This window comes from Panthera leo, chromosome D2 (genome assembly GCF_018350215.1).
Source record: "Panthera leo isolate Ple1 chromosome D2, P.leo_Ple1_pat1.1, whole genome shotgun sequence".
Classification (NCBI taxonomy): Eukaryota; Metazoa; Chordata; class Mammalia; order Carnivora; family Felidae; genus Panthera; species Panthera leo.
Genome location: NC_056689.1, coordinates 19,260,350 through 19,274,802, shown reverse-complemented (window position 1 = coordinate 19,274,802; position 14,453 = coordinate 19,260,350). Strand labels below are relative to the sequence as shown.

Here is a 14,453-nt window from a genome sequence, read left to right as displayed (position 1 = left end):
CATATATATTTGGGTCTGATTCTGGGTTCTATATTTTATTCCATTGGCCTGTGTGTCTGTGTGCCCATACCGTACTGTCTTAATTACAGGTTTGTAGCAGAAGCTAAATTCCGAGATTGTGATGCATCGTGTTTTGGTTTTAGACTTCAATAATACTTTGGATATTCGGGGTCCTTTGTGATTCCACATAAATGTTAGGATTGTTTGTTCTAGCTTTAAAATAATGCTGACACAATGTTGATGTGGATTGCAGTGAATATGCCGATTGCTTTGGGTAGTATTGACATTTTAACAATAATTATTCTTCTAATCCACGAACATGGAAGATTTTCCCATTTCTTTGTGTCTTCTTCAATTTCCTTCATAACCATTCTATAGTTTTCAGCATAATTTTTTTATATCTTTGGATAGGTGTCTTTGTTATTTAGATTATACGTATTTTATGGTGCTGGCGCAATTGTGAATGCGATCAATTTCTTGATATCTCTCTGTTTTTCATTATTCGTGTATGAAAATGCAGCGGGTTTCTGTACATTGATTTTGTACCCTGCGACTTTGCTGAATTCATGTTTCAGTTCTAGGAGATTTTTGTTGCGGTCTGTGAGGTTTTCCATGTAGAGTATCATGTGGTCTCTGAAGAGTGAAAGTTCGACTTCATCTTTGCCATTTTGATGCCATTTATTTCATTTTGTTGTATGAATTCTGGTTTCGGGAATTCCAAAACTACGTTCAACAACAGTGGTGAGAGTGGACATCTTTGTCATGTTCCTGATCTCAGGAGGAAAACTTTCATTTTTTTCCCCAGGAGGATGATACTAGCTATGGGCTTTTATCATCAATGGCTTTTATCATGTGTACTTATGTATGTTCCTTCTATTCCAACTTTCGTGAAAGTGTTTATTAAGAAAGTTTGCTGTGTTTTGTCAAATGCTTTTTCTGCCTGTATTGACAGAATCATGTGGTTCTTGTTCTTTTAGTAATGTGATATATCATATTGATTGATTTGCAAATATTGAACCAGCCCTATAGCCCAGGAAGGAATCCCATTTGACCATGGTGAATATTTTCATATGCTGTGTGTTTGATTTGCCAGTATCTTCTTGAGAATTTTTGCATCCTTATTCATCAGGCATATTGTTCTGTAGTCTTTTTTTTCTTGGTCTCTGGTTTCGGAGTCAAGGTAAAGCTGTCTTCGTAGAATGAGTCTGGAAGTTTCCCTTTCATTTCTATTCTTTAGAACACATTGAGTAAGAAAAGTATTAACTCTGCTTTAGCTATCTGGTGGTGTCCCCCAAGGAAGAATGTGGTCCAGAAAATGAGGTAAAATGACTAGGACAACTCCCTGGAAAGATGATCGTCCCAGGAATAAGATACAGATAGATAAGAAACACAAAAGAGTGGGGCAAAGGAAAGCTTCTGTCGTCTACAGTGGGAACCCAAAAGCAAGATGCCCGAGTTCTTACTTCAGAAAGAGAGGGAAAGCTTCTGGAGTTCACTGTTTTCCCTTGCCATCCTGTCAGTGGATAGAGAAGACAGTGATTCCAAGGTAACAGGCTTGTGTTGCAGGCGAAAGTTCAAATGTTTAGAACAGGGCTGGGGTGCTGTAATTCTTGAAAGGTCTCTTTCTGTGCTAAGCAGGTCCTCGAGAATCCTGCCCATGGTGAAGCAACTGCTCTTCAGAATGAAATCTTTAATGGCCAGGGAGGGAAACAAGTTGGCTAGCCATTATTTCTTATACCAGCCAACCAAACACCATGTACTCTCAGGAAGGCAATCCTTCCTTTGGGATCTCAGAAACTGCTCTTGTTTAGCACAGACCAGATTCAGAGCTGGTTAGGAGTGGCCAGCACACACTATGTGGGGGACAGCCTCATTGTCCTTGCCTGAGACCCAATACAGGGTTATCCCTATGGTCAGGATAATCAGAATGGCTAGAAACAGAGCAAAAGTGTTTCAGTTCACCACATTATGGAATCAAGCTGAGACGGAAATATCTACCTCCACATGCTTCTTATCCCAGAAGAGAGGATAGCTCCCTCCCAATATCGGTGACGCTGACTCCACATAGGCATTCCTCCTGGGCAATTTGAAATGCCCTGGGCTTAACTTTGTCCACAGAGGACAGAAAGTCAATTGTTGAGGGATCCTGTGGCCGAAGGGACCCCGCAGTGACAAGAATATAGCCTGACACTCCAGTTAAAAGTAGAAAAAATGGTTCTGAGACACTGTCCTGAGTGGACACCAGGGAGAACTTTTTTGGAAAAGAGCAACAGGATGGAGGATACAGAGAAGACCAAAGTTCTTTCTTACTTAACACGAGAGAATGCGATAGAGCAATGAATGAAGCAACGAACGAGCACGGTATCCTGACAGAATGGTTGCCTCAGGAGTAAGAACCATGTATGGGCTAGTACCAAGGGAGACTTCCTGCACTGTTTCTTCAGACAGGGGTGGAAATTTTCTGGCATTGGCTTTTGTTGCCCTGTCCTTTGAAGCCAGTAGTGACACCTAGTTACCAGCTTTTGGCTCAGGTATTTGGAGAGTGGCTCTGCTGTAGCAGTGCTTTAGTGGGCGGTGTCCGGCATGTGGCACATCCTGAAGAATATTGCCAATGGATGAAGAGTCTGCTCTGCATGGTGAAGGCATCTGTAGCCACCAATGGTTGGTGTTCTGTTGTCAAACTGATGAAGAGTGGCGGTGATGGTTGGGGTGGTCCATAGCCCAAGACAAAGAAAGATTTCCTTAAGACAACTTTCATAAAAAGAAGGTGATTTTATTAAATGATGGGGACAGAACCCACATGCAGGAAGAACTGCACTGGGGTCCTGAAGGGTAACTCATTATTACACACCATCAGGATGGCAGGGCATCAGGGATAGGGTAAGTCTCTAAGCAGTGTTGGAAGCAAGTTTTCAGCACCTTGAGGGGCTAAGTGTGGCTAGGGAAATGCCACTTAATAAAACCCAAGTCATGAGATCCATTGAATGTATATCGGGGGTGCTTAAGCTTGGAGTAAGACTGCCAGCTTATATCTTGGGCCATTTGAATTAATAGAAGTTGACCTGCAGGGCCCTCGTTGTTGGGATAATGTTACGCTAAGGTTGTCTTTTGACCCTAGCAAAGTGTCATCACCATCATTGAGCAGCTGAGCTTCTAGAAGGAGCTCACTCTGTCCGTTTCAGGGACTTGTCAGTGGGCTATAGGCAGTAAGGGAATTTCATTTGCATTTGCTGTATCACACATTACCATGGCAAGTGCTTAAGCCCCTTTTCCCTCTACTTGGGTTGTCAAGAGTGTCCACAGAAAAACAATAATATCCCCCCCCCCGGGGTGGGAAGAGGGGCTAGCTTGTGCTTTATCCCTCAGTCTGCCTTATGCTCCCTCATCATATCCTCACTGAATAACGTCAACCCTGAAACCTTGAAGACTGATGAAGGTAGAAGGTTTCATCTTCTGTAGCTTCGTTGTACTGGGTAGAGGCGTAAGTCGTCCTAACCTATATGGATCCTTATTGGTTTCTTAAGCAACATGTAAAAGAGTTACAAAAGGCAGGGGCAGCTGAATTCAAAGTGGGCTTTCTTGAGTAGAAAGTCTCATCGTTTGGCAAGTAATTGTAGTGATGGAGTCGGCACCAGGCAGATAGGCATGGGAGAACCCTGCAAAGCCTAGTTAGAAAAACAAGAGAGAAGCCCAAAGTCCTTTGGTAGTTGACAAACACGCTCAAGTCCAGGAGTGTAGCCAGTCACTAAAGGAAAGAGAGGCATTGTTTAAATCAATTGAAGTATTCATGTCAGTCAGAAATCCAGAATTCTCTCGGTGGTAATCTAGAATGTATACACAATATTTTGTCAGATCAGATTCCAAACCCCGTGTCTACCAGTGCTGCCAGTGAGGTTTTTAGATGTGAGGTTTGAAGCATCCTCAGATGGAAGTGGGAACAGGCAGCAGGAATCCGATTGGTCTTTCCAGTTGGGAACTCAAATGTCTGCAGTGATCCTTCGAATGGCCCATCTGTAAGAAGGAAACGTTAGTAGGAATTGAGAAAGGAAAGTGAAAAAGAAAGGTGGGACCATCCTAAGAGAGGTTTGAGGTCTCGTACAGGTTCCTCGGAATAATAAGGCACACTCGTTTGCCCACTGACTTCCTGTAAAGTGGGTAGAGGTTTTGTTTCGATACGGGAGCCCATGAAGATTGCCCCTCTAAATGATTGCAGTTGGAAGACATAATATGATGCATTAAGGGCTTTTTATTTCAGAGTTAAATCCCCTGTTGCATGAGATTCCATCCTGTGAATAAACCAGGTCTTGGGGGTTTATATGGGGTGAGTTTCGAGTAACTGTCAGATCAGGTGTAGGGAGGACATCGTTTGCATACTTAGAGATTTACAAATTAACTCAGCTACAAGTGAATACTAGAGCACTGTCCCTTGATAGGTATACAGTGAGAAAAGACTTTGCATACAGTTGTTGGGGAAACCCATCCCATTTTCAAGCTGTTTAAAGATTATACCCAGGGTGGGTCTTATTACTATGCCCACAGAACAACAAGGTTGTCCATACCTGTGGTACTGTGACAGGATCTCTCAAGGTTACTTCACGTGTAGTTTAGGCAAACATTTAAAGACACCTAGGATTTAACATCTGTAAATGTGCATTGCTGAAATGTAGATTTTCTCTCTAAAAGCCCTCATTGCCCAAAAGTAGCCATCCAGACTAATTCATTTGCAAAACACCACTTGAAAAACTTGGCCTCATTTATTTCCATAAACTCTGCAAGAAGAGTCATTGATCCTAAGGATCTTTGAAAGTGTATTTTGCTGGAATCCCTTCTAAGGTATCTCCAGACTGAATTTTTATAGCCTATCCAGGCCAGAAAGTTTTCAAATTCTTGTATTTCTCCTAAAAGTGGTTTTTTTGTGAGTTTCCTACAAGACCAAAAAGGTTTTGTGAGAGAAGAACAATACCAAGTGTTAAAGTCTCAGAAATAGTGTTAGAGATCTGATGAGACTTCAGGATGACGCAACTGACAAGGGCATTCGGTTCTTTCTGTGGCATATAACACTGTGATACAAAGAATATCAAGTGAAGACCTTAGAGCAGAACCAATTAAAACTTGAGCATTGCCTGTCTTTGAGCAGTTACAGCATTAACCCAAGCAAGAGAACCTAAGGTTTACCATTGACAACGCTTCTCCAAGCAACTTAGCATACATGCCACATAAAAAGGCCTAATTGGTCAAAAAGACTTCATTTACAATTGAATTCTTGGGAAAGTTCGTTCAAGCCTTAGGAAGTGATAGAGCACATCCTAGATAGAATTACAGATCATTTCCAATGTGAAACTTTAAATTATTGGGGCACTGGGGTGGCTCTGTTGGTTAGACGTCTGACTGCAGCTCGGGTCATAATCTCGTGGTTTGTGAATTCCAGGCCCACGTCACACTCTGTGCTGACAGCTTGGAGCCTGGAGCCTGGTTCAGATTCTGTGCCTCCCTATCTGCCCTTCCCCTGCTCATGTTCTATCTCTCTGAATTTCAAAAATAAATGATAAAAAATAAAATTTAAGTTGATATTTAACCGAGACGGCAAGACGAGATTCCAAAGGCAAATAGGGAACATTTTATAGTTGTTAGCAAAACCTAACTCCTTTACCATTGAGAAGTTTTCGGTTTAAGTCATCAGACTTGACAAAGAACATATCCAAAGCTTTGGTTTTCCTGGCATACAAAAGACAAAGAAAAAAACAAAACAAAACTTTGTTTACATTTTCTTATGAAGAGCAGATCAACAATCCAGGAAAACTTTGTCTTTCCAAAACATAAGAAAACAGGATTTTAAACTTATATCAGTGTAGTAAAATCCGTAGACGGCAAACTTAGTCCAGCTTTACCACCCATAAAATTCCTTTCCAAAGATTTCCCTTCATGAACCTGGTACAACTTTCCTTTGCCTTCAGGTTTTGTCCCAAGTCAGTTCTTTCCAAACAACCCATTTAATCCAATTTTCTTTCTTTTACCCTCAACAAAAAATGTATTGCCATTCTTTGTATCTTTCTTACAACCTCCTATTTTCCAACAAAACTGCTTTCCTTATTTCCATCAGTCTTAGCAGAATTTTAACTTTTAGAACCTTAGTCTCCAATGAAAACTTAATAAGCAGTTGAGAACTCTTTGCACCAGAATTCTTTAGATGGCTAATTCATGAGTCAGTTAAGCACAAAGCATGTTTTCAAATAGGTCCAAATAGCCTTAGTTCCTATGCATTAAGGAGTTCCTCTGCATAAGTTCCTGTGCATTAAAAGCACAGAGGCGACTGGGTGACTCAGTCGTTAAGTGTCCGACTGCGGCTCGGGTCACGATCTAGCCGTTCATGGGTTCGAGCCCTACGTCGGGCTCTGTGTTGACTGCTCAGAGCCTGGAGGCTGCTTCGGTTTTATGTCTCCTTCTCACTCTGCACCTCCCCCACTCACACTCTGTTTCTCTGTCTTTTCTCTCTTCAAAAAGGATAAACATAAAAAGTAGAAAAGAAAGAAGTTAAAAGACCACTTCTATGTCCAATAATGAAAGATTTCCCCTGCAATCTCTTTGGAAAGGACATAGATGTCCCATGAACGTCTTGTCATTCACCGTGTAAACTTAAAAGCACAAGTCTAAAGTCTCAGGTTTCCAAAGACTTTGAAAGTTATCTTCAGAATTACCCAAGTAATTAACCATTTAAGACAGTTGAAATTAACCATTATTTCAAGTCCTCATTTGGTGACAAATTGCAATCGAGATCCATTGAGCATATTTGACCTTTCATAAAGATTGATAGAATAAATTTTCACACTGAATGCTGATAACTCTAAAGACAAGTCTATCTTAATGAAACCAGCAAACTTCATTTAGCTGAAACACGGAATTGGTTCACCTACACCCACAGAAAAGACCTACACTCATTTGTTCCACCGTTCAGTTTTTACCAGAGATGTCAGTGGGCTCCAAGAACCTGAAGTGCGTGGTGCAAGGGAATGCTCTTTTTCCCTTGATATTTAGCGTGGGAAGAGGGGCCGATGGTGCCTAAGGCACTGAGGGTGGTAAGGGAACCAGTTCTATAGGCCCCACACAAGCTGGCACAGAAACAGGAGGAAGGGGATGGGAAAGGCAGAAGATTTGGGGTGCCAGCAGAAGGCAGAGAAGGAAAATTTCCCGGGTCTAATCTTGTCAGCTGGGACAGAAGAGCTGACACCATGTCTTTTGTTCCACCAAAGTGGAATAAGGCAGTTCAAGTCAGGCCGGAAAAGACAGGGAATTTCCCCGAAATTAGTGGATTTTCAGCAGCTGCCTGGGAAATTTCCTTAAAAGTCTCCATCTTGAGGTAACCTGAGCACAGTTGTCTCCAGTTATAGCCCCTAACTCACGAAAGGAATGAGGGAGAGGCCCTCATATCTATCATGCAGAGAGGAAGCGTCCGTGTTACCCTTTCAAGGATTGCCTCTCTTACCTTCAGTGACTGAGTTCTGAGTTCTCTCAGGAGGAGGCCTATTTAGACAAATTTCATCCAACATATCAAGGGGGAGCTCACTTGCTTAGCTACTGACCAAACACATTCTGCAAGAAGCCCCTGTGTCCCATTAGCCACCAAGGGCTGGACCTAGGGCAACAGCCGTCCATTTGCCCTGTTTAGTAAAGCCATGCAGTGTTACAGGATCAGTCCTTTCCACATTTTGCAAACCCAACTGTTTCCAGTGGGTTCAAAAGGCATCCTAAGGGAGAATCCTTGCGGACCAAAGAGGAACTCCCATGTTCCACCTCGAGAGAAAAGGGGAGAGAGAAGGTCCATTACCCTTAGAATCCATCCCGACTCCCCAGTAGCATCCCCCACACAGAATATGTCAGGGGTTCCCGAAGTGTCAAAGCGACCCGAGACATCCCTTGAACAAAATCACTATGACTGCCAACCAGGTGGCGAAGGGCTCCTGAAGGAGGGATGCTAGCCTCCCCACCCCCACCGGCTTCCCCATTGCATTCTAGACAACAGATGGGTGCCTGACTTACAGACCCGCGTCTCCTTTGCTGAGAAGGCAGAGAAGTAACTGCCATTTTCAACCCATGGAAATACTAGAAGAGTTTGACAAGGGGAAATGACCCAATTTTAAGTAGTAGTTAATAGAGGACATTGAGGGAAAACAGAAAAGAGAGAAATCCATCATGATATAAGTGACATTCTGACCCGCGTAGTCTTCACAGCGAACCTCCCTAGGAAATGGCGCCCTGTTGGGTTTTAATTCAGTCAGGTACTGGTTTCGGTCAGCTCTCAGTGGAGATCTGGCATGCAGAAGAGGCTACCCCAGAGATACGGAGGGGGTCACATTAGATCAATGAGGAGGAATCCTCACACACGGGAGTCTTAAGATTGGCAGACATGGTAGTCACTTAAGTGGCTGTCCACTGCCCAAGACAGACAACTTTAGACACGGAAAGGAATAAAGAGAGGGCGTCAAGTTTCTGCATCTCACTGCCATTCTGGCCAAGGCCCTAACTTCCAACCAAAAGGCAGGCTTTCTCCTCCCCGTAGAGTCGCCGCAGCCTCGAGGATTGCAGCCAGAGCAATCCCCGCAAAAGTGTTCCCATAAGACCCTACTTCTCAAAAATCCTCTGAAATGAGAGTAAATGAAAGAGAAAACATACCAAATTGACACTGAAGCACAGAGTCAAGGTGAGAAGATTCGAAGCCCCACATTCGGACACCAAAATGCTGATATTTGGGGATGATGGTGGACTGGTCCACAGCTGATGACCAACACAGAATTCTGGAAGACGTCTTTGGTGAAAAAGGTGGCTTTCTTAATGCCTGGAAGAGCTGTGCTGGGGTCCTACAGCTAACTCATCATTATATTCCTTCAGGTTGGCAGGAGGTCAGGGATAGAATAAGAAATTTTGGAAGCAAGGTTTCCTGCACCTTCAGGGCATAACTCTTGGGAAACACTATTAACCCTTAATGAAACGTGTCATGAGACCCTTTAGATGTAGATCAGGGACCGTAAGTTGGATCCCGTGTCCCAAGTTGATTGCCCGTGTATATCGGGGAAACTGAGGGAAAGGAAGTGGACTTACAAGGTCCTGGATGTTGGGGTAATGTTAGGCTACAGTTCTCTTTTGCCCCCGTCAAAGTGCCATTATCTAGGCAGCTGAGCTCTTGGAGGTCACTGTGCTGGTTTCAAGGTGTTGTCAAAGGCCTAAAGGCATAAGGAATTTAATTTTTCCCGTGCCTTTGTTTCCGACATTAGCACGGCAAGGGCTTAAGCCCCTGTTCTTGGGTAGCAGGGGTGTCCAAGGGATATTCCTCAGATCCCCCATGGGGTGGCAGGGGGCGGCTAACTTGCGGTTTACTCTCAGTCGGGCTCATGCTCCATAACTCTTACCATGCCAACTGCCGCCTTTTAAGCACCAAGTGATAAGTGAAAGGGGGTCAATGGATCTTTTTGTAAATCAGCAAATGGTTGCTTTCAGGTAGCATGGTAGCAGAATGGGAGCTCTCCACCATTCCCTGGGTTTACACTGAGTTATGGACAAGCCCAATGTGCCTGGTGGGAACCAATAAAGACAGAAAATCAGCAAGTGTTGGGGTGCCTGGGTAGCTCAGTGGGTTAAGCAGCTGACTCTTGATTTCGGGTCAGGTCATGATCTCAAGGTCATGAATTGAAGCCCTGCATCTGGCTTTCAACTCATGGCATGAAGCCTGCTTTGGATCCTCTCACCCTCTTTCTGCCCCAACCTTGATCAGTATCTTAGGAAATTACAAGACAAAGGCAATGTTAACAGTCTCATCTCCAGAAAACTACTCAATTTCCTGATGGGCCTGTATCACTCACCTCTCCATAGTGATGGGGGGGGGGGGGAATAAAGGCAAGAAGGAAATGTCAGATCAAATAGGATTACCTAGGGTGCCTTGGTGGCTCAGTGGGTTAAACTTCCGACTTTGGCCCAGCTCATGATCTCAGGGTTCCTGAGTTCCAGCCCCATGTCGGGTTCTGTGCTAACACCTCAGAGCCTGAAGACTGCTTCGCATGCTGTCGCTCTCTCTCTCTGTGTCCCTCCCAGACTCATTCTCTCCTCCTCTCTGTCTCTCTCCCAAAAAGGAAATAAACATTCAAAACATTAAATTTGAATTTTTTTGTAATCTGTAGTAGTTGACCATTATTTGAAGCTGGCAGAGGAAAATTGTTCTCCAAGATCTTCCTATCTTAATTGCTTTCCTAGAGGGAGAAATTACCTTAGTTTGACAAAAGCTCGGCTTCCATTGATCTGTGAGTCTTTAGCTGATGAAGGTCTCCTTGGAAACTTGCCTTTAGACTTTACCTTCCCCAAACCCCTAGGGTATAACCAGACTTCATAAGCCCAGTGCAGGCAGCTCTTCCTGCCCACAGGTCCTATTCCACTGCTTTAATAAAATCACCTCTGTGCACCAAAGAAGTCTTCAAGAATGCTTTCCGGGACGTCAGCTCTTAACCACACAAACCACACCATCACCCCGCAAAATTTTATCACGCTATACCTGAGATCCCTTCTGCAAGCTCTGTACATTCTTACCTCAGGTCAAGAAGTCTTTTGGCCTTCACCTGTCTTCCAGCTCTTTCCTTCAATGTATAAAGGCAGGGGTAATTAGGTGATGGTGTTGCCTCGGAGCTAACACTTACATGAGTGGAACCGGGCTCTGGTCTTGTCCACTTTGATCCTTTTCTTGGCTGACCAGCTCTGAGATTGCAATGTGCAAAGGCAACACTTCAGCTATTAGGAGTGCAGGCATTTCAGGCAGCAGGGGGAAGGTGTCAGCAAGGTGACCATTGGCATGCCTACCACAGCCTACCAAGCACCAGGTTCTCAATAAGATGATAATGCTCCCTCAGTGATATTAGAAAGAGATTTGTCCAGGTGGGACAAAGGTGTGGGAGCTTGCTGCCAACTGCTGGGATATTGCTGTCTGGGTGGCAGCTGCATTGCTCCTGACTCCTTCCTGCTGATATATTCATTTTGCCCTAGAAGGAAGGCAGGCTGCTTTTCACCCGGCCTTCTGTCCGCAGGCAAACCTCTTGTGCTCAATGCTTTCCAACGCACTGGGGTACCTGCTTCCTGTTGCCGGTGTAAGTTTTCCAGGGAAGCCCATGAAGCACTAATTTTCCAAGCTTTCCCACATCCAGGGAACCTGATATAAAAAAGTTGACAATTAAAAATCAGAAGGGTGGCTTCCAGACTCCTGCTACCAAACACCACAAGGAAGAACTTGCCAATAAATAAAAATGATGATTATGATGATAATCATAACCACAATAATAACAAGTGAGAAGAAAAACACTAAGTGCCTAAGTTTTTCACCTCAGATGAGAATGGAATGAAACTGGGACTGCGAACATGAGCACCATTTCTCAGGCAAGCTATTTGTCCTGAGAGTAAGAAGGAAAAACTGTGGGGTTGGGATGTAAGGAAGCACTAGTCACAAGAGCACTGCATCCTGAGCTAAGTAGGGCAGGAAGTCTTCTGGCTCTGGCCATCCACTTACAACCAGTGGGCAAAGGCACTCGCGACCTATCTCAATGTTGGCTTCTTTGTGCTGGCTGGCAGCCATGTCTGTGGAATTGGGTTCTGGTCCCCGTGTCCTTGAATGGACTGTCTGCCATACCACCTGGGGTAAACAATGCTCATGCTCCAACACTGGACTTCTCACCATGTGGTTACCTCACAGCGACCTGTGGGACAGGGTCACAACAGCCCGCAGGCTAACAAGCACACAGGTCTCAGGGAGGGCAATGTTTCCTTGGGAATCGCCATGTGTTAGCTGCTTGTGAATGCTGGCCACTCTCTGAGTAACAGTCACATGATTACTGACTCTGACCTCTGATCTCCAACTTCCCATTCACAGGAGTGAAGATGGCTCCCTCCCAGTAACACTTGCCCCACTTCAGAAGACTTTTTGCCTTCTCTTGCCAAGAGAGGTGTCACAGGTGAGCCCATGCAGAACCCATTGTCCGCGCTCCCCTGTATCTAAGGCAACGTTGCAGGACTCCACAATTAAAATCGTAGAGACATATTTCCAGGCTAAGAATCTCAATCATTCACTGGAATACTTGTTTAGAAAGGGATCAAGGGAGTCAGAAGGGATGCAGTTGGGTCCAAACCCTGTCCCAGATAATGGAATAATCTGTGAATGAAGTGACTGGCACGATTCCCCAGGGAAGCTTGGGGTCCTATGACTATGGAAAACCTGTGGGGGTATAGAGCAAAGAACATATTTTAGCTACACTTGGGAGCCTGAATGTAGCAAAAGAAACCCTACATCTCACATCAGTGTCAGGGGTTGGGCACTTGCCAGCTTTGCAGCTTTTCCTATCCTTGGGTAAAAGCAGTGGTGATCTGGAGGGCAGAGTCACAATAGGAGTTGATACCCCAGTCTGTAGGACTGGGTTTGTTTCTATTTAGTTTTTTGAGTCATTTCTTTGACGTTCACCTGCTGGCGAAACAACTGGGCATGCATGATCCCTGAGAGTCTCCGAAGGCAGCATTTTAAAGCAGTCTATGGCAGGGCAAAGAACTCAGTAATAGTCCCTGCACAACAAGAGACTTCAACACCCCACTTTTTGAGGAGGACATGTTTTCATTGATATCGGAAATTAGTTGTTCGGAGGGTTGAAAACAACCTTCATGTGTGCTCACTGGGAGTTAATCTGCCCTATCTGTAATGAGGAAGAATGAAATCAAGTCATTGGCAGCAATGTAGATGGAACGGGAAGGTTGTATGCTGAGCGACATAAGTCTGCCAGAGAAGGATAGGTATATGTTTTCACTCACATGTGCTTCTTGAGAAGCTTAAGAGAAGAATGTGGGGGAAGGGAAGGGGAAAAAGAGTTACAGAGAGGGTTGGAGGCAAACCATAAGAGACTCTTAAATAGAGACAACAAATGGAGTGTTGATGGGTGGTGGGGGGAGAGAAAATGGGTGATGGCCATTGAAAAGGGCAGTTGGAATAAGTACTGGGTGTTTTAAGAAGCCAATTTATCAATAAACTATGAAAAAAAGAATAATTTTTTTTCAGCCCTATGTGATTTTTTTCTTTACTTCTGAATGTGGCCTTAAATGCCCCATCTCTATCAGTTTTGCCACAGCAGTGAGACCAACTGTCTCCCAATATCACCTGCCCATTCCCACAGGCAAGCCTCTTATGCTTCACACATTCATGTCCCCAGTACCTCCTTTTCCCAAGGTATATCTGGAAGACACCAGAACACCAGTTCCTCAAGCGATTCCAAATTGATGGGAACATGGCAAGACTCCACCAATAAAACTGGAGACAAAGGTTGCCCGACTCCAGCACAGAATGTCTCCCAATGAACACACAGTGAGGATAAGTGAAAGGAAATTGAAAGATACACTGAGGGCTAAGGCTCTTCATCTAAGATGAGAACAGAAAGAAGCTGGAGCTGTTACTAGCACAACTCCCTGGGCAAGTTTGGGTTCCAAGGAGTGAAAAAGACTTGTTGGCATGAAGAGAAATGGAACACCCACTAACTATACCAGGGAGTTCCGTGAGCAACGTCATGCACCCCAACGTCAATATGGTCAGCAAAGTGTCAAGCTCTGGCCACGTTTCAAGCCATTCCCATCTGTGGATATAAAGGCCCTTGTGACTCACAGGTAGGCTCTTGCTCCTGGCCAATCTTCAGGTTCAGGCTCTGGTATTTTAGTCTTGGCGCATTGTGCCCCAACCTTCTCAGTGAATGAACTTTACACGCACGAACCCTGTCTCGGCGGGTAGGTAGCTCAGGCTTTCCTGAAAAGGGTAGGTAGAGAACAGGGCAATGGTCCCATTTTGAATAAAGTGAAACAAATTCTCAATGCAAAGATCTATTGTAAGTTCTGACCGAAGCCAATGTTTTTGGTAGGTGTTTCAGAATAAACATTTCCTTTCTACAAGGAGTCACCCATGGCCTTGGGCCTCATTTCACTGTGCAAAACTTGTCTTGCCAAAGTATTTGCTCTGCTTCAGTATCTTCAGAGAAGTCTTTTAAAAGACAAAATTCCCACAAATTAAAGAAAACCCATCTTCTGGAGGAGCTTTCTCGTTCTTCCTGACAAGTTAACGAGAGAAAGGTCCAGTCTTACATAATTATAGACTCTTGTCTTAGGGCTCACTACATAGGGCATTCTGAGGTGGGCACAACGGCCAGCACAGAGGTTCGGAGAGCATGCCTGATGCCAGAGGAGTTATTTTTGCAAGTGTATGGTTACTCTACAAAAACACTCTCACTCTTGAAAAATAATTCAACCTGGAAAATTTAGACAAGAGATTTTTTTGTTAAAGGACTTTTAGGGACTCCGAGGTGGCTCAGTCAGTTAAGGTTTCACCTTCGGCCTAGGTTATAATCTCATAGCTCATGGGTTCAAGCCCCGCCTCGGGCTCTGTGTTGACAGCTCAGAACCTC

General features: G+C 44.3%; 2 long non-coding RNA genes across 2 annotated transcripts in view; one reads left to right on the top strand and one right to left on the bottom strand.

Moving 5' to 3' along the window:
* The window catches only part of LOC122201865, a 49,172-nt gene that overhangs the window by 2,199 nt on the left and 32,520 nt on the right, over positions 1 to 14,453 (top strand). Inside the window, exon 2 of the long non-coding RNA XR_006194353.1 lies at positions 11,897 to 11,978. This is a non-coding gene — a long non-coding RNA (uncharacterized LOC122201865). The remainder of the gene's footprint in view (positions 1 to 11,896; positions 11,979 to 14,453) is intronic.
* Positions 2,711 to 13,831, bottom strand: LOC122201861. Its single transcript, XR_006194350.1, has 3 exons — positions 13,664 to 13,831; positions 10,570 to 11,182; positions 2,711 to 4,011 (listed from the first exon to the last, which is right to left on the bottom strand). It is a non-coding gene; the product is annotated as an uncharacterized LOC122201861 (long non-coding RNA).